This window comes from Pantherophis guttatus, chromosome 1 (genome assembly GCF_059756535.1).
Source record: "Pantherophis guttatus breed Tessera chromosome 1, ASM5975653v1, whole genome shotgun sequence".
Classification (NCBI taxonomy): Eukaryota; Metazoa; Chordata; class Lepidosauria; order Squamata; family Colubridae; genus Pantherophis; species Pantherophis guttatus.
Genome location: NC_142063.1, coordinates 212,953,215 through 212,975,209, shown reverse-complemented (window position 1 = coordinate 212,975,209; position 21,995 = coordinate 212,953,215). Strand labels below are relative to the sequence as shown.

At 38.3% G+C, this 21,995-nt stretch overlaps 1 protein-coding gene across 7 annotated transcripts in view; it reads left to right on the top strand.

The window, feature by feature from the left end:
- HPCAL1 (hippocalcin like 1) overlaps nucleotides 1-21,995 on the top strand; it is a 105,899-nt gene that overhangs the window by 11,666 nt on the left and 72,238 nt on the right. The gene's annotated exons all lie outside the window — the stretch shown is intronic.

The following is a 21,995-nucleotide window of genomic DNA, read 5'->3' as shown; positions in this document are numbered from 1 at the left end:
ACTCAGCTAGTAATGGTTTATCCAACAAACCATGGTTAAAAGCATGGGGTAGGTGTCTGTTCTTCTGTTCATGATCTTTAAATTGATTTTTATCCTCCAAGGGCTGAACGAAATGCATCAGAGGCTGTCATAATCAAAAGGGCCACATTTTTTAATTTCTTTTTTCTTCTTCTCTTGAATGCGGGGAGCAGATTGTCGTATTAAGTTTTACAAATTTTGCACCTCTGGGAAGCAAAGCAAGGTGAAAAATCACAGAATGACAATTTGGTGTTCTTTAATCTTCAACTTTGAGTAGCATGAATGTTGGCTGCATAATGGAGCTAGGAAGCGACCGGCTGGCTGTGGACTGCCCATATTTGGCCTTTCCTCCTGGGTGGTCCTGGCCGTGCCTGATGACTTTGAGCTGGATGGACCAATGGAAACAGATGGAATTTCACCCTCTCAGCAGCATTGGGAGCTGATGGTCTGAAACAACTTTCAAAGTCCAAGTTGTTGTTGGATTGTGTATAGTAAAAATGCAGCCCCTTTCTTCTCAATTATTAAATTTCAAATGTATTAAATTTGCCATCTCCAAGTTGTTCTTAGAAGTATCATTTTAAACATTTCTCCTTATTTGTGGGAAGATTCAGAAATTTCAGATAAACATTAAAAACATTTGTAGACCTAATTTTTGAAAGTGACCTTTTCCGTAGCCAATGGAATATTGGGAGATAGCAGAAAATTGGATACTGTGATACCAGGTTATTATTGGCTAATTTTGAAAATATGTCCATTTAAGGGTTAATTACAATGTTTAAAATCAGAATAACTTGTCATGCTATTTAGTATCCTTAAGCAGCAACTGTCCCAGTGGCCTGGAACATTTTACAACTTAACTCAGAGAGTTAAATGACATACATAAATATTCCAGTATGAGAAAAGTTGGAAGACTATTTGACCCAGTTCATGGCTGTTTTGGGAAAAATTTTAAAGCTAGCAGAGACTTGCTGTCTGATCTGTAGGTCCTTCAGAAAAATCCTCATCTAATGAGATTTGTTTAAACTAAGAATGCATGTTTGGGATTACAGTTTTTAGCCCAGATACCACAAAAGAGAAACACGGGTGGCGAAGTGCATCTGAAAAGACGGAATCCAAAAGACAAAATACATTTTTCCACTAGTGGTAAAAACACATTTATTTTATTATTTTTCTTTCAGTGTTTTGAAAATTATAAGTATCTTAAAACATGAAGTAAATTAAGCCAGAAGTTGGTATTTGATATTTTGACTGCTATTAGAATAAGAAAAATGGTAGTTGAAGGTAATGGAAAGTAAAGCTTGGAGCAAAAAATAATTTTTCTTCAAGACTAGTCAAAACATATTGTGGTAAAACTGGTGCCAGCCCTGCTTACTCATTTCATTGATTATAAATATTTATAGATGGGATACTTTGTATTCTGAAGTGTGCCATCTTTCTTTTTTGTTTATTTAAATTTATTTATTTGTATGATGTTTATGGCATCCAACTTTTGCTAGTAACTCTGGATACTTTAGAATTAGTTGGAAGCGTAAATACAATTCATACAACCAAACACAGAACATCTGATGCCAGCTATGGCAAGTTTTGCATTTCTATATTGGTTTATGCAGCGCTCTGGCCCAGGGAGGGAGATATGTTTTCAGGTCCTTGTGAAAGCCAGCAGGGCCTATATGCATTTTTTATGTGACCGTCCTAAACATTATGCTTCTTGAGTTCATATGTTAGCCATTCTTCATATCTGAAAGAAAAATATATCTGTAATGAAGGGCTTATTAAATGCTATCATGTAATTGTTCAGAATTGTGGATCCTCATTGATACTGTGACTGGCTAGTGAATTTTCATTAAAACACTTCTCTGTGTGTGTTTACAGTTCACCTGAGTTTTCCTAAATAGATATTCTCATTGTCCCTTCATGTGGAAGTTATTTCCTCCTCTAGTTATAGATTTCCTGCGCCATGCTGTATTTGAACAAAACAGATTTTAATTAAAGGAGCCAGCATTTCAGAGCTCATACAGAGTATCAGGCCTTATTATCATTTTCATTGAGGTAACAAATTGGAGCATCTTGAACTTTTGAAGATGGTACATCACTTCAGTCCTTGATATGGTGATATGGTCATAAACCTGACTGGGTTTTTGCAAGGGCAAAATTCCTATGTGGCTAGGGAAGCATAAGAGCTCTTCAGACATTTCCCAGAAAATGCCTCTAATTTTGTTGTGAGAGGCCACTAAAGCAGATATGCAATCTGGAACCTTTCTAGTGTTTCGTTCTGTGCTTCCCATAAGCCTCACTTAGCATGGCTCTTAAAGTTTGTAGGTAAGGCACTAAGTTGTCTTTGCCAGTTACACTCAGGATTAATTTGAGGGTTTTTGCCATTTTTTGAGAGAACTATGGAAATGAAAAATGGGTCTATAACTAGATAAATTCTGTGATCATTTTTTAAAATTTATCTTCCATTTAGGTACCAGCAATTCAATCTAGATATGTCTTCTAGGAGTGCTTGGAAACTTCAACTGGCCAGCACTGAATTGCTTTCAGATGCACTCCTTGGCCATATTATAAAATACTGTATCAACCGCTTTGCCTTGTTTTTTATTTTTGGCAAAAGACCTGTTACTGATCTTTACTAAAAAGTCCTAACTTGTTTAATACCAGCATAATCCAAAAACCTGTTTTTTGTATGATTCCTGATTACAAATTTGGGACAGGGTGTTCTCTGTGGTAGCATTCCAGTGATAGAAACTTTTGCAAAGGAAGGTAGATTTGAATTCTTCTTTGCTTCAGTTGGATGGTTATTTTTTTTCCTTGACTTTCTAGAGATGTCAGATGCACTGTATTTGTGCCATTCTTTATTTCTTAGACAATTGTTCTCATATTCTTAATTTTACACTTTTTTATCCTTTTAGAATTGCTTTTCAAAGTTCAAATGATAAATAACCTGCAAGCCTTAAGACTCAAAAAATAATGTTATAGCAAATGCACAGTGATGAACAGAACTAATGTTAGAACCAAGCAAAAGCTTTGCTCAAAAGGTCCTGGGAATTTAGGCTATGTTCACACTCAGCTTGGAAGTTTCTGATTTTAAGGATCTGCTTCTATCTCACAGTACATAATGAGACATTTGTCTACTTTTGCTAGTCTTTTCATGTAATTTATATGCTGGGTAGAATGGTAAGATATTTAAATTTGTAAATGTGTTTGAAGTTTAATAACTTGAAGCAGCTTTTGTGGTTGAAATATAATGATACAATTACTGTACAGAGAGACATGTAACAATCCAGGCATATTCCTTATTGAACATCATTTCAACATTTTATAAATGTAAGAAGTACTGCATAATTGGTTGCGATGTTCGCAGCTACATATATTACTCTATATTTTATTCACCGTGTTAATTTGTATAACTGTGATGCTTCATAAACTGCTTTAATTTTTCAGCGGGTAGGTTTTATTATACAAACAGTTTTAAACCATTTTAACACTCTCTTTCTGGATGGCATGTTAACAGTTCTACTTTTATAGGCATGTTATTCTAGCATTACTTTATAGTAGTTATGGATACTTTTGAATGTTGATCATATTATCTGTTGGAAGCACCTTATAAGGTAATCTAAAATAACCTTAATTTGCACACTTAAAAAGACAGCATTTTTTAAAAAATTACATATGATACCCTTGAATGATCAAGAAGAGAGGCAGATATTTTGAAACTGTGCCTAAAAGATTGTGCGTGATGGCTTGTCTCAACAAACTGCTCATTGTTTGGATGTGGTTGCCTTTCATGAAGACATCACAGCACTGGTCAGCCAAATAAGGTGGCCTAGCCTAGAGCACATAGTACAGAAGATTATGGCTTTTCAAGCTAAACCAAAAGGGCGTTGCAACATGAGATAGGAATGTTGGATAAAAATACTACAAAAAAGTTTGAAGCTGTGGAACCTTATTTTCACCCTTTTTGTTTGGATTCAGCTTCATATGGGAAAGAGAGGATTCAATTTCTGAAGATGCCCTCTTAATTAGTGTGACTACCTAAGGTTTGGACAGACAAAGCAGTAATTATTGGCTTGGACAGGCATATCAGGCATTTGATCCTCTCTTCTTTTACCAATTCTGCCTAGTTTCTACTCTCTCTGCACTTTGTAAACCAAACTCTTTTATTTTTTGTTAGTCCTTTGGGTTGTCCTGTGATAGTTTGTATTGAGAAAGGGGACGGAGAGATCACCCTCCCTCCAAAGTAAATTACCTTATACCTAAAACATGCTGTGTTATTGTGGCATCTGAATCAGAATATTCCATAAATAGTCCAGACAAGAAGCAACAACTATGAGTTCTAACATTACATTTATTGTAAGGTTACAGTAACAGAATCTTGCAAATCTGAAAATACCTCTCCTCTCCCTTTTACTTCCCTAAAAACTAGAGAAGGTTCCTTCTGTGGCATTGTCTCCATCCTCACCTCTCTTCAGACTCAGATTTCACTTACCAAACCATTATCTGGGCTGCAGCTCTTTCGTCTGTTTTGCAAAGTCATTCCCACTTCCTATTACAGTTGACCGTAGTCTTCGACTTACAACAGTTCATTTAGTTCACAGTTAACAACGGCCCTGAAAAAACTGACTTATGACCGTTTTTCACACTTACAACCGTTGCAGCATCCTCATGGTCATGTGATCAAAATTCATATGCTTGGCAAATGGTTCATATTTATGACGGTTGCTATGTCCTGCGGTCATGCGATCCCCTTTTGCAACCTTCTGACAAGCAAAGTCAGTGGGGAAGCCAGATTCACTTAACAACCGTTTTACTAACTTAACAAATGCAATGATTCACTTAACAACTGTGGCAAGAAAATTCGTAAAATGGGACAAGCTCACTTAACAAAGGTTTCACTTAGTAACACAAATTTTGGGCTCAATTGTGGTCCTAACTCGAGGACTACCTGTAGCAGTTGACTCTCCACAATATGTAAAAGTAGCCGAGGTTGCTGTTTTTACAAACACTGTGCTCAATTTATTTTTCCCCATATCAGAGCAAGAGAAGCATGCAAATGTTATCTCAAGCAGCATCCTTTTCTCCTTGAAAACTACAAATAATGAGGGTTTGAATATCAAGAATATGAAGCAAACTTATAGGCAGACCCTACACCATTTTTGACAGATGGCAGTCCAGTGTCTTCTTGAAAGCTTCCGGTGATGAAGCTCCCACAACTTCTGAAGGCAAGCTGTTCCATTGGTTGATTGCTCTCACTGTCAGAAAATTTCTCCTTATTTCCAGGTTGAGCCTCTCCTTGTTCAGTTTCCATCCATTGTTCCTTGTCTGGCCTTTGGGTGCTTTGGAGAATAGCTTGACCCCTTCCTTGTGGCAGCCCCTCAAATATTGGAACTCTGCTATCATGTCTCCCCTGGTCCTTCTCTTCATTAGACTAGCCATGCCCAGTTCCTACAACCGTTTATTGTATGTTTTAGCCTCCAGTCTTGCCAGATTTTTGTCCCATATTTCCAAAAAAACTCCTATAAAAATGCCTGAAAGAAACCATAATGGCCTATAGTTCACACACAGGGTCAGTGCTAGACGTGGATCAGTCCACTGAAGTATATAAGCTATTTCACCTACTTCCCTTTTGAATAAACCCAAAGGAGAGATTGGTAACATTACATGCTGGCCCTGTTCCACTCTTCCATTGTAAGCCAGATACCAACTTTCCTTGATATTTTCTTTTCCGTAAAAGTCCCCACGCCATTCCATTTTGTTGCAGTTCAGTGGTTCAGCCTCCTCCTTTTTTCTTTCTCTGTCAGATGCTTGGCGCAGAATGATGAAAGTGAGCTGCAAGCACATGGCAGATGCCTTGTTCTCTGCCTTTTGGGAAAGGGAATGAGTAGAGCACTGAAGGAACAATTCAGTGGGGCTATGTGCCCCCAAGAAGAAAACCCCAAATCATATGAATAAATTGGGAGCAAACACAACGTATAAGAAATCATCAGCCTGTATTCTGTTAGTGGAGTTAAAAAGGTATTGATATAACACCAGGCTTGCCAAGTGGAGGAGTATAAGATTTAGCTAGAGGAAATAATGGATTTTTTCCTAGCTGATCCAATCTGCTTTTCTTTCTGGCAAAGTCATCATTGCCAAAATAATATCCAAGACATTTAAATTATGATGAGTGCAGTGTTCACGCCACTCCAGAGACTGACAGCTCTCGATTACATTTTACAATTGGAGATTTGCATATTCATTTCTAACTAGAAATATCAAGATTCTTATTTTGCTCATTGAACTCTATTCTAAAGAGTACATGTCTGTAAAGAAAGCAGCCATTATAAAGATATTAGGTAAATATTGAGAGTTGTATATTATTTGAAAATAATTTGGAAGAAGTGCTTTCGATACCCCTGTGTTCTTCACTGAAGCATCCCTTCTTTTTTTCAGGTCTTTATGGAAGGTGGGAAGGGGGAAAGGATAGAAATGTGCTGTGCTTGTGCAAGATCTGAAGCATCTCTGCATAATACTTGAAGCGTACACTGTTCTATTAAATATATATGAGCTTGCAAGAATGTGTTCAATATTTGTATGGCAGTAAACAAATGATATATAATAAGCATTTTCTTAAAACATACTTCTGGTTAGAATTTTTCATAAAACTGACATTTTTCAGCATGCCTTTAATCCTCTGATTTCCAGATTTTTGAAGCTATAAAACCGTTTGTTATCACTTCCTACTTCTGCAAAACAAATTCTTGGGCACAGGAAACTGGTTTCATGGAGAGTGTTTTTTTCTGCGGACCAAAGGGGGCGTGGTTTCGTGTGCTGCCCAGTTCTCGCGCATGTGTGGATAGGGCTTCATTCACTTGCGGGGTCTGGTTCCTGGTGGCCTGCAGACTGGTGTTGGCCCAGGGGTTGGGGAGCCCTGTCCTATTTAATACATTTCATCATGTAATAATCCTGTTAATGGAAGAAATATAATAATTTTTTATTGATTGATATCCTTCCTGTTGCATCATATTCAGATTAGATTTGGGTCTTACCCAGTGCAGCAAATCTCTGCTCACAATAATGCTTTGGGTTGAAACAAATAGTAGAGATACATAAACAACAGCCATTTGTAATGTTGCATTATTCTAAAGAAGAATTTCTGTCCTTATTTCAGTAAATTCGCTATGCTGATAACTTTTGAGTCTTTCTCTGCTTTAGTGTAATATACTTCAGAACCTTTAAAATCAGAGAGTTCTTAAATGATTTTTTTTTTTTTACAACCTCCCCCTCACTGCAACAATTAAGGCTTGGTATTGCATAAGATGCTATCACAACTTTTCTTAAATGTAACAGTGTAAATGTTAATTGACACTTGTGAAAAAAGGGAGGGTGGGTACTCAAAATTGCATTGGCTCTCTTTTCCATGTGTCTTTTTTCAGGCTACAATAAAACCTCAGATAGTGCAAATCAACTTGCAAACATGATTACTATGAATATCATCTGGCCACTCCTTCTGCTGATTTACCTACTGGGTATGGGTGATTGGACAATTCATATCCTATAATTATTGGAGGATGAAATATAATTCAGTTTATGGATTATACTACTCTACTCCTTCCCATTTTTATGTCTCCACTGTGATGCTGAAGTATTCTATATGCCAAGTTATAACATTTAACTAAGTGCATGGAATGACCGTGTAACTCACATAGTTTTAACCAATTAGGCCAGAGCATCAAATCAGAGGTTATTGTGAATGGGAAGTTGTGGTTTTAGATCTTGAAATGACAAGCTTTGCTTTTTAACTTCTACATAGTGTTTATTTTTCCTACCTGTAAGATTCTACCATTTAATTTACTATATCACCTTGATGCTTTAAAGCAGCCAGATTTACACAGCATTCATGGGCGGGGGGAGGGGGGAGAGATGATGCACTCCAGGGTCCTGTATGGAATATGCCCACCTGCTCAAAAATAAGATGGAATAGGAAGGGGTGGCAGGCAGGGTGGATTTGATTTAAATCATAGTTTTCTACATAAAGACTAATTCTTGCTGGTATAACTTTAATATGCAAGTAGATGAAGATTTTTAGAATAACAACTTTTCATATTAGTTTTTTTATCCCCAGTTTAATAGGTTAATATTCATATTTGGACAACTTTTCTGTTGTACTTAGGAAGTAGAAAAATAATCATTACCTTAATAATAACAATTTAAATAGATTTATTCAACTGAAACAATAACATTACAGCATATGTTATTTGCTTAAATAAACATCCATGTTTGTTAACTAATTTGGCTAAACAATATATATATATATATATTTTAAGAAACTTGGACTGTCAGCCCAGCCTACACATGAAAAACTTAAATACTGTCCTCTGTAGCTCACTCGTCATCTTCATCTTCTTCTTTGTTCATAATCTGGAAAAGAAAAACAAGTTTTCCTGCTTTATCGGGTCCCAAACGATTTCTCAATTTAGAATGAATGAGTCCAAAGGAAGAGAATATTCTTTCAATGCCTGCAGAAGAAGCTACTGCTGTTAAAAGTGAAATCATTACTTGAACAGTCTCTAAATCCAAGTGCTTAAGTGACTTCCACCAGTTCACTGGTGTGACTTTCTTTAAAATATCTTCAGCAAACATATATTTCTTGAATGGTTTCCCCTTAGCTTTGAAGTTTATTATAGTTGGCATTACAGATGGATGATTGCTGGATACACATGTCATAGCTAACTCCTCTTCCTCAGCACTTAAGTTTTGACCCTGATACTGGATATTGACAATATTTGCCAAAAAATAAGCTGGAGATAGTACTTGTCCCATTCATTTTTTTAATGCTTGTAATTTAATTCTGTCCATGTGTAGTTCTGTTTTTAAGTGTTCACTCAGTTCCTTCCAAATTTCAACAGCATCAGCAATAAAACAGCTATTTTTCTGTATTTTGTTTAAAGCTTCAGAGATGGGTTTCAGGATGCTCAGCATATGTTCAACATTTCTCTTAAGCCCAATGTTGAGGATTTGGCCGTGACAGTGCCATCTATTTTATCTCGATTTTCTTCACAAACTGTCATCAGAATAGGCCAGTTCTTGATATACTGCTCAAAACAGTCCACCACAGAGTTCCATCTAACATCTTGTGGGAGCGTTAGCTTGGTTCCACCCATCCTTTTCAGAGCTGCTGCAGTAAAATGATTGTTACGGAAGTATTTAGCAATTTCAACAACATTAGTCTTTATTTCTGGAACACTTAAGTCTTTGGCTAAGAGGTGCAGCAAATGAGCACTGCAACCATATGTTATTAGCTTTGTATTCCCTTCCTGCTCTTCTAAATTTCTTCTCATCTTGGATACATTTGCAGCATTGTCTGTGACCAAACTGCGTACTAGACATTTGAATTTTTGTTCACATGTTGTTATAGCTTTTACTGTCACTTCTTGTACATATTCTGCTGTGTGTGCATTTCCTGACGTATCAATTGTTTGTGCAAGGAAGACTTTCCCTTCTTCTGTTGTTATACAAGCACATACAATAGGATCATTGTGGACATTACTCCACCCATCAATACTTAGGTTAACAATTCTACCCTCCAGAGCTGTTGCACATTGCTCCATTTCTCTGTCATACACTTTATCCAGCACTTTCCCTGCAACATCTGCTCTGCTCTGCTGGGTGGACTGTATCCTGGTCTCAGTGACTGAACCATATTAATGAAATGTGGGTTCTCAGTCAGACGGAAAGAAGAGTTTGTTGCATAAACAAACTGGGCAATTTTTTCATCAATTAACTCTTTTTTCTAATCTGCTAGTCTTTATCACAAACTTATCTATGGTGGTTCCAGGAGGGAAGGGTTTTTTCTTTCTTTTAGGTGATAGTGATATGTGGCTGTGGGTGTCTGATGATGATGATGATGATGATGATGATGATGATGATGATGATAATGATGCACTATCCTGGATGGATAACTCTGAAACTGTAGAACCGGAGGATGGTGATCTTGAAGGTGGATAGTTTCCAGAATCCATGAATTCCCCTAAACAAAAAAGTCAATGCTGTTATTTTATTGTTTATACAATTTCTGCTTATTGTACACACCACTGCCCCAAAAGGAATATTTGCTTTTCTTCATAACTGTACCAAATGACAGTAACATGCAATAATAATAAGAAATATAATTTTGCTCAAACATGACAGTTCAAGGCAGTCTTTAGAAATATGATTCAATAAAAATGTTTACCAACCTGAAGATCCTGCCTGTTCAAATGTGTTTCTTTGGTCATCTACATCACAGCACTTCTCATGATGTTGCCTCATTTGGGCCACCAGGCCTTGCATTTCTTTGTTGCAGTGTTTGCAGTTTGCACGCATGCCTGCCTTACCGATAGGTAAAGGAACTTCATTAAAGTATTGCCAAACTGGGTCTCTTTTACGGCCTGCTGCCATTATAGGTTTTTTCCTCCAAGGAAAGAATGTGATAAACCTCAGGTCATACACACAAAAAGATCCAAAGACTTGTCTGTCTGTGGCTGTGCAGTATTGTGCTCAGAAAATTTCACTTTCATTTTGTACTGCTTGTCTGCTTGTCCCTTCCTCCTCACACTTAGTTTCACTTTCTTCTTGTGCAGATCTATTCCACTCCAAACAATCAGAAAAATATTGTTTCTATTCTATTCACTGAACTTCTTGAAACTTAGCACTGAAGGGGTTGATTCTGTATTCATAGGTTTGTAGAACAATAGGATTAAGGTCTTTTTCTCAACTCTGTTCATATTATAACATTTTTGCTGTGAAGAAGAGGCATGTGATCTCTGCTGAGTCAAATTCAGTTTTGAGAACTGCATCTGTGATAATATCTTCTAGGCAGAGAAACTGCCCAATAATCTTACAAAAACCTCTGGAGGAGCATGACATTGTGAATGGATTAATGGAATTTATTTACCAAAAAAATTAAACATATACAGCCTTATTCTACATAATTAAAAAACTAATCTTTATTTCATGATGGAATAACCTTTGGATGGTAATATATTTTCCTCAAAAAGCATTTTATTTAAAAAAAATCCAATTTAAATAGAAAAAATCTGATTTTTTTTATTTTTTTTAAGAAATCATTGATTTTTATCCACCCTGGTGGCAGGTGTGGGTTGGCACAGGGAATCAGAAAGCTGATGGAGACTTACCTTACCTTACTTACCTTATCAGTGTTACCTTACCTTCTGGTAAACAGATTTTTTGTGTGAATGGGTTTGCCAAGGTTGCATTGAGATTGGGAGGATTCCTACAATAAGTTTACAAACTCCAAATGTATACATTAACCTCATTGGTATTCCATTAGCAAATTTAAGTAGTAAATAGTAGTAGATAGAGGTATTTGTATGACTTAAATTTGATAGTTTGTTTTATTACATAGCTGTTCTTTGAGAAAAATGAGCATTCGGGTAATAACCTAGGTCAGTGATGGCGAACTTTTTAGAGACCGAGTGCCCAAACTGCAAGCCAAAGCCCACTTATTTATCGCAAAGTGCCAACATGGCAATTTATACTAAGGTTTTGCTACCTAAAATAATGATAAACAAGGCAGAGTTCAGCTAATTGTTTGAAGAAAAAGGTAATAAATGCACTTTTATGCCCCTTCATTTTTTTCTGCTTTTGAAATATTACGTTTAGCAACAATAAAAAAGAAAAACTTTTGTAATATCATTTCTCTCTTTCTGTCCCTCTCTCTCTCTCTTTCCCCCTCTCTCTTTCCCTCCCTCCCTCCCTCCCTGTCTCTGTTTCTCTTTCTATCCCTTTCTTTCTCTCCCTCCCTCTCTTTCCCTCCCTCCCTCTCTCTCTCTCTCCTCCTGGGGTGGGGGGAAGGAACCTCTGAACTGGTGCTGGGTGGTGGGAATCTGATGCCCAGGAGCAGTGCACCGACAATCAGCTGCCAGAAAAGCAACTGACATCCGGGAGGTGAGAGCAAGCCAACAATGATACAGGGTCGCATTGTGACTCCGTGTCATAATGGGCTCCAGGAGGAGGGGACCCCGTCTCCCCCATTGTGAAGCGCGCTAAATTTCACTGTGCTGCGCAAGGCGCTGCGAGAGCAGCGGGCAGGCCATGGAGGCAGCAAATGTACCGCGATGAAGGCAGAATGCTGTTTCGTGCAAAAGCAAGTGCAGGGGGGATTCACTCCCGCACTAAGGCTCTGGCCACCGCCACGACAGGGCGACAGCTCTTTCATCCCTCTGCCACGACAGGGAGCCGCAGCAGAGGGATGAAAGAGTTGCATACGGCTCTGGAGCTGTGGGTTGCCAACACCCGCCCCAAGCATTTTTTTTGCCTTCCTGATTTCCAGCTCCGTCACGTTTTTCTGTCACATTTGTTGCCATCGTGTGCAGGGAAACAAAAGTTTGTGGGACTAAAAAAAAAGTTCACTCAATCAATTGCAACTTTGTGAGATCTTTTTCTTTCGTGAGAAGTTGGAATTGATTGAGTGAACTTTTTTTTTTGGTCCCACTAACTTTTGTTCCCCTGCAAATGACGGCGAGAAAAGCAATGGAGAAACACGATGGAGCTAGGCTGCGTGCCCACAGAGAGGGCTCTGAGTGCCACCTCTGGGTGCTATAGGTTCACCACCACTGACCTAGGTACTGTATATTCAGGCTAGATTTTTTTCTATGTAAACATCTGGGCAGTTGTGTAATTTCTTTTTAATTAAAAATCAGTAGTCTATTTATCCTTAGGTTTTTATAATCAATATTTGGCAGCTGTGATCTTATCTAGATTAGGAACAAAGTTAAAGAAAGGAAGAATGTCACTGAGAAAACTAGATTTAAGAACACAGTGCTATATTATGATGCTATATTCTTCCGACCATATCCAGAAACATAAACACTTAGGAGAACAGCCTACATGTTAAGGCATCTTTGATTGAAGGAAAGAGTCTTGAAAAAGGTAACATTATGTACCCTCAAGAAGCTATGGCTTGATCCTGCTGGTTTGGATATTATCAACTTGTCTCCAACTTTCCTTTTTAGACATGATTGTTGAGACGGTGGTGGAACTTTAATTGCAAAGTACACTGGAAGAAATTGATTGCCAGAAGCCTTTTTAGTCAGAATTTGGGACTGAGTGTGGATCACATTGATCACTCTTATTAATAATCTTTGGGCTTGGGATGAGAGAGTGCAATTCTTCTGATGCTACCTGATCTTTTGGCTGCCTTCAATATCCTCAACCATGATATTTTTCTGGGCTGATTGGCTTTTTGTCTGAAATTCTGCTAATTTAGAAATTGTAGTGACTCCTGAAGCCAGAGGACATTAAAGAAGGCACTATGGAATAAACTGGATTGTGTTTATTAAAATTTTCCCCATTAATTGCTTACATAATCAGGGGTTGTTCCTTGGTGAGCTTAAGGGGCAGGAACAGTCTCTGGAATACAAATTTAAAAAGCTGTTTTGCTGGGCAAGTGTTTGTTTGTTTATTGATTGATTTTTTTCAGGACCATCCACCTCCCTTAGGAGAGAGTTTTATAATCCTGCAAGTTTTGTAGTTGTGCAACCTCTCTCTCTCTCTCTCCACCCACAGAGTTCCTTAGTTTTAGGCAACAGCAAGAAAAGATCACATTGAAGAGGATTAAGCACCTAGCAGGTATAGGGTGCTGGCCACAACCAAAGAGGGAGATAATTATCTAATGGGGTTAGAGCAGAAAGTTTGTTATCTCAGAACTTGCAAGAGTAATATGAAGAACTAGATTATCTAAACAGATTCTCTCCCGGGACTTAATTAAAAATTGCAGGTCAATCACAGGACATTGTGAAGGTTGTGAGGAGGCGGCATTGTTCTGCAATAGTTCTCTTTCCTGAAAAGTTGGTTCCAGTCTCTGATGGTGGGTGGGGAGAGCTTTTTGTTCCTTCTCTTTAACACGTCCATGAAGCAACTAGGACAGTGTTGGCTAACCTTTTTGGCACTAAGTGCCAAAACGGGAGCATGCACGCACACGTGGGAGCGCCGGCAACTGGAAGAGCAGCCACCCAGTGCGCATGTGCACCCTGGAAATATGAGCTTCTGGTTTTCAGCATGCACACTGGTCACCTGGTCTTCAGTTTCTGGCACACATGCGTGTGCAAAGACCGGCTGGCTGGTGCGCATGTGTGCGCTGGAAATCGGAAGATCATCTTCCTGGCGCGCTTATGCTCACCGGGCGGCTGCTCTTCCGGTTTCTGGTGCTCCCACATGCGTGAAGACCAACTGGCCGACATGCCAGAACCCAGAAGAGCAACGGGCGATTGCTCGCGTGCCCAGAGACATGGCACTGCGTACCACTTCTGGCGCACATGCCATAGGTTCGCCATCACGGAACTAGGAAATTCCATCTTCTGGCATGAGATGAGATGTTATAAATATGTAGACAATATTCAATTGAACATCCCCATCCCTGTCTGGACAGGAGGTGTGAAGGGAGACCTGACCAAGTATCTGGAAATAGTTCAGATCTGGATGTGTAAGAGAAGGAGTGGCAGGAGCTGGGGGTGGAGTTAAAAGAGAGTCAGCCTAGAATCTACATAGCCACAAGCAAACTAAGCCTGACCCCCTCCCCCGAATTCTGTTGACCCTTATCTAACTCAAAGCAAGTGCTAACTGTTAGTTGAGTACCTGTGCATAGGCATAAGTAGTAATAAATCAATTTAATTGGACCTTCACATGTAGACCTGGTCTTTCATGCCTGACAGGATGAGGAGAAATAGGCTCAGACTAAATCCCATCAAGGAGCAGTGGCTGCGGATTCAAAACTAAGTAATCCATCTTTAGTTATGGATAGTATTGCTTACCATCAGAGCTGCTTCATAATCTGGGGGAATCTTTCCAGATTTACGGTTCCTGCTGGAACAACTGGTAGTGGTAGAAGGATCTTTACGCAGTTACATCTTGTGTACCAATTGTGACTATTTCTGGAACAGGAAGTTTTACCTTTGTCACTGCACATCTGAACTGTTGCAGTGAGCTCCACAGGGAGGACCATATGGAAGAATCAGTTTCAATATGCAGCAGCCTAGTTAGCTATAAGCATTCCTAAAGAGCCCTTCATGGCTTGGGACCAGATTATCTGAGAAACCGTCTCTTGCCGGTCACATCTACCCAACCCACTAAAGCGTGGAGGCAAGGAATGTTGCGGATCCCATCCCCTAGGGAGATACATCTACAGGATGTAAAAGAAGGATCTTCTTAGTGATGGCTCCCTACTCTCTGGAACATCATTCCCCCAGACATTAGACTGGCCCCCACTCTTTTTCGGAAGGCGCTGAAGATGTGAGCCTGGGGAACCCAGAGCAGGATGGAGCCCATTAAATGGTTTGTATGAAAGTGTGTTGTCGCTGAGGTGGGGATGGGGTTATTATTTTATTCTTTTTACTATTTTATTTATTTTATATGGTTTTTATATCCCTGTGAGCCACCTTGAGTCGCCATGTGTGATTAGGCGACAATATAAATTTCCTAAAATGAATAAAAAAATAAAATTTGCCATAGATTCACTGGCGTAATGCCATATTGGTTGCCAGTTGGCTTCCAGGCGCAATTCTAGGTGTTGGGTGACACCTTTAAAAGCTCTTAATTCACTCAGGAATAGGATATCTCTATGACCTGCCCTGAGATGACTCTGCACGCCTGGTAAGGGAGAGAAGGCTGAAGTCCCCTCAGCTGTGGAATGTCATCTGTATAGTTGAGCATTCTCAGTGATGGCGCCTTTCCTCTCATAGCTTACATTACACATGGATGGATATCCAGAGCATTCCCCTTTGTTACAACTTTTGAGAAGCTGTAAAAAAAAGTAAAACTTTTTTTGAAATGAAGACTATACTATTCCCAATGTATGTTGCAGTGGATTACTGAGTTGTTTTTAATTTATTTCTATTCCCCCCCCCCTTCTGTATGAGCATGTTGTTAGCTACTCAGTGTTTTTTTTAAGAATGAAACAACTTAACTTATTGGAGTAAGTAAGTAAGTAAGTAAGTAACTAACTAACTAACTAACTAACTAACTAATAAATAAATACATGAAAGTCATCACTTGGGGGAAAAAACCACCAGCAACCAATAAAGAAGTTTTTGTCTTGCTTCAGTAATTACATTCTTGTTAAAAATCCCAAACCTACTGAATAATTTACTTTATCTTGGAGGAAAGCAAGGACACAGTTGTAATATTGATAACTGGATTGATTTTTACTTGCAGAGTTCTACTCTGAATACTGGACTTTGAAAAGCAAAGTTCCATATCTTTTAATCAGGGTACATAGCAGGGGTGGGTTCTACTTACCTTTACTAAGTGGTGGGATTCAAGTAATTTAACAACCGGTTCTCTGACCTAATGATTTCTTCCAACAACCAGTTTGCCAAACTCACGCATCCGCCTTGCTTCTGCACATGTGCAGATCGCTTCTCATCATGGCAGAGCCTCCCACCGGTTTTACTACCGGTTCTATAGAACCGGTTCGAACCGGGGGCAACTCACCGCTGGTACATAGCCACTGATCTGGAAATATAGTAAAAAATAAACAACGCAAAAGTGATGATAAAGCAGCAACAGGAAAAGAACAGGAAAATAATTTATCTGTTTCACTGTACTCCATTTCACTTCTGTATACAAATAATAGAACAGAAGAAAGTAGATGAGGAAGAATTTACTTATGAAATGAGTTTTAAAGTTTTTCCCCTCTGTTTTAAAGTGATTGGTGTAAAAGCTGTAGGGATTTGAAAGATTGTGAGCAGTGGGGGAAATGAATGGAAAATAATTCTTTCAAAATAGAAAAATATGTTTTTGCAATAAAATGGGTGGAGCACAGAAAAACACATTGCTGCATAGACTGTAGTTACCCATGAAAATAATTGCTGCAAGCTGGTAGATACTGGTGCAAATGGGTTGTTTGTTTGTTTGTTTGTTTTTTTAAAAAGAAAAATAGTAAAATGCCATTCATCTCTGATTATCTACATATAATCGGTGTCAGCCGTTTGTGGCAACTTTGAAAGTGAAAGTTGAGATTCCTAGAAGACCTCCAAGGTCCCTTCTCTATTCTGATTGACCACTGAAAGTTACAACGGCACTGAACAAATGGTAATTATAATAGGTCCTCATAGTTCTGGCCATAGCTTCCCTATGGTTGTGTAATTGTAATCTAGGTGCTTGGCAGCCAGCTTGTGATTATGACGTTGCAGCAAGCCACAGTCACATGATATTAGGTTCCTGCTGGCTTCCCATAAGGAAAGTCAATGGTGAAGCAGTTGGAACTCACGGTCACATGAAGTTCTTGTTTAACAACCCACGTGGTCTTCATTTAATGATGGCAACCGTGAGACTGCCAGAATTGCCATCACTAAGTCACATAATGTTGTACTTTATGACCTTTTTGTTTAGCGATGGCACTACCAACCCCAATTACTGTTGTAACCCAAGGACTACCTGTACTTGGCCAGTTTAGATAATACATTTGTATCAAACCGTTCCAGTTTGAAACCGCTACCAGTAATTCATTTCCACAGCTGTGGCCATGGTTGCTAGACAGATTATAACTCTTTGGGAACAAGCCAAAAGAATAAGTGAAGACCAAACTGGGATTTCTATCTCTGCTTGTTCCAAGGAAAACAAATCACAGTTGATAATTTTGTTTGGCTAATACCACAAACTAAACTATGCATAAACTTACATGTAATCCTGTGAATCCAACCAGCAGGCACAATCAAAGCAGCATGCCCAGTACTGTTATGGTTTACTGAGTTGTGAATATGTTTTGCTTTCATTGGTGCCTTACCCCAGTTATTCGGTGTTTGAAACCGGGATTCTAGTCCAACCCCCTGCTCAAGCAGGAGACCCTATATAATGGTCACTGAATGAATGATCATAACACAAGGACTACTTGTACAACTACTAATGAAAGGAATCACTGACCATATCTTTATTGTGCTATGACTGTTAATATATTCTGGCCATCCAGTGAATTAAAAAGTTTGAGAATGAGTAAAAGGGATTAATTGGGAAGCATGTTTGTGCAGCTGACGCAATTTAGAAATTTCAACACTTCTGTGCCTTTAGAAATGGTTAGGGATGGATAGTGTTTACCTTTCCACTTGATTTAAGTTCAGGCAATATAATGCTTGCAGGCTACAGTTGGCTTATCAAGATTTCTGCTCCATCAGCACCTCAGATACTTGGGTGTTTTTATAAAAGCAGGTTATTAATAAGAAAAAGGAGACTTAGATTACTTTTTTCAGGATATGATTTGTTACAGAATAAACAGTTCACAAATATGTAGAGCTGGAGTCCTGTTTTTTCCCTTGTCATCACAGATGGTTGAGTTGGCTACTTACTGGAATATAAATTTATGGGGCATGCAAGCTAACTTTACTAAACCTGCTGCGTGAAATGGACTACAGACAGTCTTTTCTCTGCGTAAATAATAGTTGACTTTATCCAGCCAGAAATGTTTCGATCATCTGTGTTCCACAATATTGCATTATAAAAGATACTTGTTTAATGATATCAGGAACCTTTTTTACGATAATGAGAATCTTTTTTTCCTATGTGTTAAATGTTTGGTTCTTCTAATGACTTCTGCTTGGTTTATTTTACCTCTCCTAAATAAGGTCATTAACTTCATGAAGCAAATAACGACACCCTCATTTCGAATGCTCCTCCTTCAATAAATTACCACAAAGCCCCCATCTGTCTTATTAAAATAAACAAGTTAAAGTCAGTGTGTTTTTAAATTTATTTTTCTTTGCTGTTAACTGCTACAACTGTTTCTGCCTTTTTGATGGTACATTTGCTTTTATGCTAGATGGTTTTTATTTATTTTTTAATGAGTTGTCAGACAGGAATAAAAAGACACATAAATGATTTATTTATTTATTTTAATCACAGCCATTTGTATAGTGGGTTAATAGAGGAAAAATTGACTGTTTCAAGGAGTAGTATTACAACTTTACAATTTTTGTCTGGGCTTTCTGGGCAGGGTGGATAAAAATCGGATTTTTTAAATTTAAAATCGGATTTTTTTTTATTTAAATCAGATTTTTTTCATAAAATTTATTTTAATAAAATACTTTTGGAGTAAAAATCTATCTAAAGATAGTTTTCTATTTAAGATACATTAATAATTTAGTTTATTCAACATGAAATGGAGTTTAGTTATGTAGCATGAGGCTGTATATTCTGCAATATTTACATTTTTGGTAAACTCATTCAATGAATCCCAGCTCTGCAAGCTGAGATAACGTGCACTGCATTGATGCATTCACACAATTTCACAGTAATCATGAGATAACTCATAAAACAAAGTTCAAGAATATTCCTTTATTCCATTGTTTTGCAAATCTCTGTACACTACAAACTGAATGCATCTGTTCCACCAGGGTCTAAGTGTGAGGAGGAAGGGCAAGCAGTAAAAATGAAAGTGAAACCTTCTAAGCAGTTTATAAATATAATATTAAAGAGTATCTGTCATTTCAGATTCATCATGGCAGCCCCTGTTAGCGGGCATCCACTCACCTGCTGCCTGCCACATCACTCACCTTGTTGTGTCACTGCTGCATCACCAGCTGTCCCACTAAAGTGAATGGGACTGTCGGTGAGTCAACAGCGGGTCAGAGGAGGAGCCGCTGTGGGACAGAGATGACAGTTGCTCTTTAAAAACTATGCTTTAAATCGAGTTGATTTTAATCAAATCCACCCTGTTTCTGGGTAAGCAGAAATTGTGATTGACAGCCTCTACCACTCCACTCCAATTTGTTTGTTAGTAAAGATTGAGTGAGGAAGAACCATGTATTTTAAGGTTCCTTTAGAAGTTAAATTGATTATCGCAGGTTTTTAAATAATATTAGAAGTTTGATATAATTAATAACGATAAATTAATGAAATATAGGCCATTCTTCAAAAGTGGAGGCAAAGTATACTCTACAGTCATCTTAAAAGCTAATTCAGCTGCTATCTAATGACTGTCTAATGAACCCAAATGAAGTGCACTCCAACAAATTTGATGAAAGACAACATATCTTTAACCAGTCATTAGGAATGCCACTGGGGTCAACCAAGTTTCTGTAAAAGACATAAATCTGTATTACATCTACCTTTTGATAATTTCTCCCTCCCTTTTTAAAAAGTACCATGATAATATTCCCCTAAATGGGAAGATGGTGACGGCGCAACCATTCTGGCCCTCCTGGATCTCTCAGTGGCTTTTGATGTCTTTCACCATGGTAGCCTTCTGGACCAGCTTCAGAGGTTTGGATGGAGGCATTGTTTTGCATTGGTTCTCCTGCTTTTTTGATCCGGTCCATTGATATTTTGAGGGGAAGTCTAACCTTCAGTTGCTGAAGTCGAGAGTCTTTCACATGCCTGATTCGCATGCACTCCTCTTTACATGAAACTGTTGGGCACAGTTATGCTGTTGATCACGTTTAAAGATATCATGGGATATGAGATAACAAAAGGAATAACCACAATCAAGGCAATGGTCAGGTAAGAGAGATTTGAGTTCAGAACATGAATGTAGTTTGAGAAAGCATCTCAGCTTTTACTCCGAGGCGTAGTTTTCTTTAGGATAAAGGCAAGGAGGGGAGAGGCACAAGGCTTTCAAGATACTGTTAGTGTAACCTTAAAATAAAAATAGTTTTAGTATTCATGACCTGGTTTTCAAACTTGGTCCGCCTGGAAGGGCTGACATGAATTTCTCTTATCTGATCATTGCTTTGGCTACTGCCTGTTCCTTAAGGTTATTCTCACAGTCGATTGCAAAAGACCTGCATGGCACGGGCCCAGTTTATTTGCAGAATCACCTCTTCTTGAGGGTATGTCCATTCCACCAGATCAGGGAGGGTGGATGAGCTCAAAGTCCTTTCTCTTAATTGTTGTCATCTAGAAAGATTTAAGAGGTGTGCCTTCTCATAGCAGCCCCTAGCCCTGTGGGACACCCACTAGCCTTCTGAAAGGCCTTAAAAAGCTGGCTTTCCCTAAGCGCTGGGACACACAGTAAAGTTGAAGCCCAGTGACTATAATGGCTTATTTATTAGGGAGTGTTGTTTAGGGAGCCAGCATTTGTTTTTTATTTGGATCCTGTTTTGTACTGTTTTTCTGTATGTTTTTATTGTTGTTGCTGGGAGGATTATGGTAGATAAGGAGGGGTGGCATATAAGCCTTATTAAGCAATTGTAAAATAGTTTGGAGCTATTTTTGTTTTGGGTTTGGGCTTTGTTTTGATGGGGGGAGGGGCTAACTGAGGAATTATAGCCATACATTTTATTCAAGGAAATTTTGCTTGTCTGTAGGATTTGCTTTGAAGGAACAAGACTGAACAAATACATAGCTTTTTGCTCTTGGTGAGTCTGGAAAGTATTTCTTGACTCTAGGGGTCTCTTTATCAACTCCTGAAAACGAATACAGGTAGTCCTCAATTTATAACTACAATAGGGACTGGAAAATTTGTCATGAAGTAGTTGTTAAGTTAAATTTGTCATTAAGTAGTTGTTAAGGGAGACATGACAATGACCATGACTTGCTATCTTTCCTGACAATTTCCTTATTGATTTTTCTTGGCAGAAGCCAGCTAAATATTGTAAATATGTGACGGTTGCCAAGTGCCCAAATCGTGTAACTAATGGGGATGTTATAACGGTCATAAGTGCAAGAACCTCTTGTAAATCACTTTTTTCAGCACCATTCTAACTTTAGTCTTGAAACAAGTGATTGTAAATTGAGGGCTACCTGTATATAAGTTGCAAATTGAATTGAATCCTTTTGGAATTATAGTCAATTAATTCATATGTAGCTTGGTAAAAAAAAATAAATCAGTATTTATTTAACCCCAGGCAATACAGTGTGTTAATTAAGCATCCTTTTACGAGTGACATTTGTGGATGGGGGAAGGGAATGCTGTGATTAATACGACTGACAGCTATACAGCTGTAATCTGACATCCATTTTACTTCAGCTAGATGACAGGATACAACTTCATGGAATTTTAGCAAAATTAT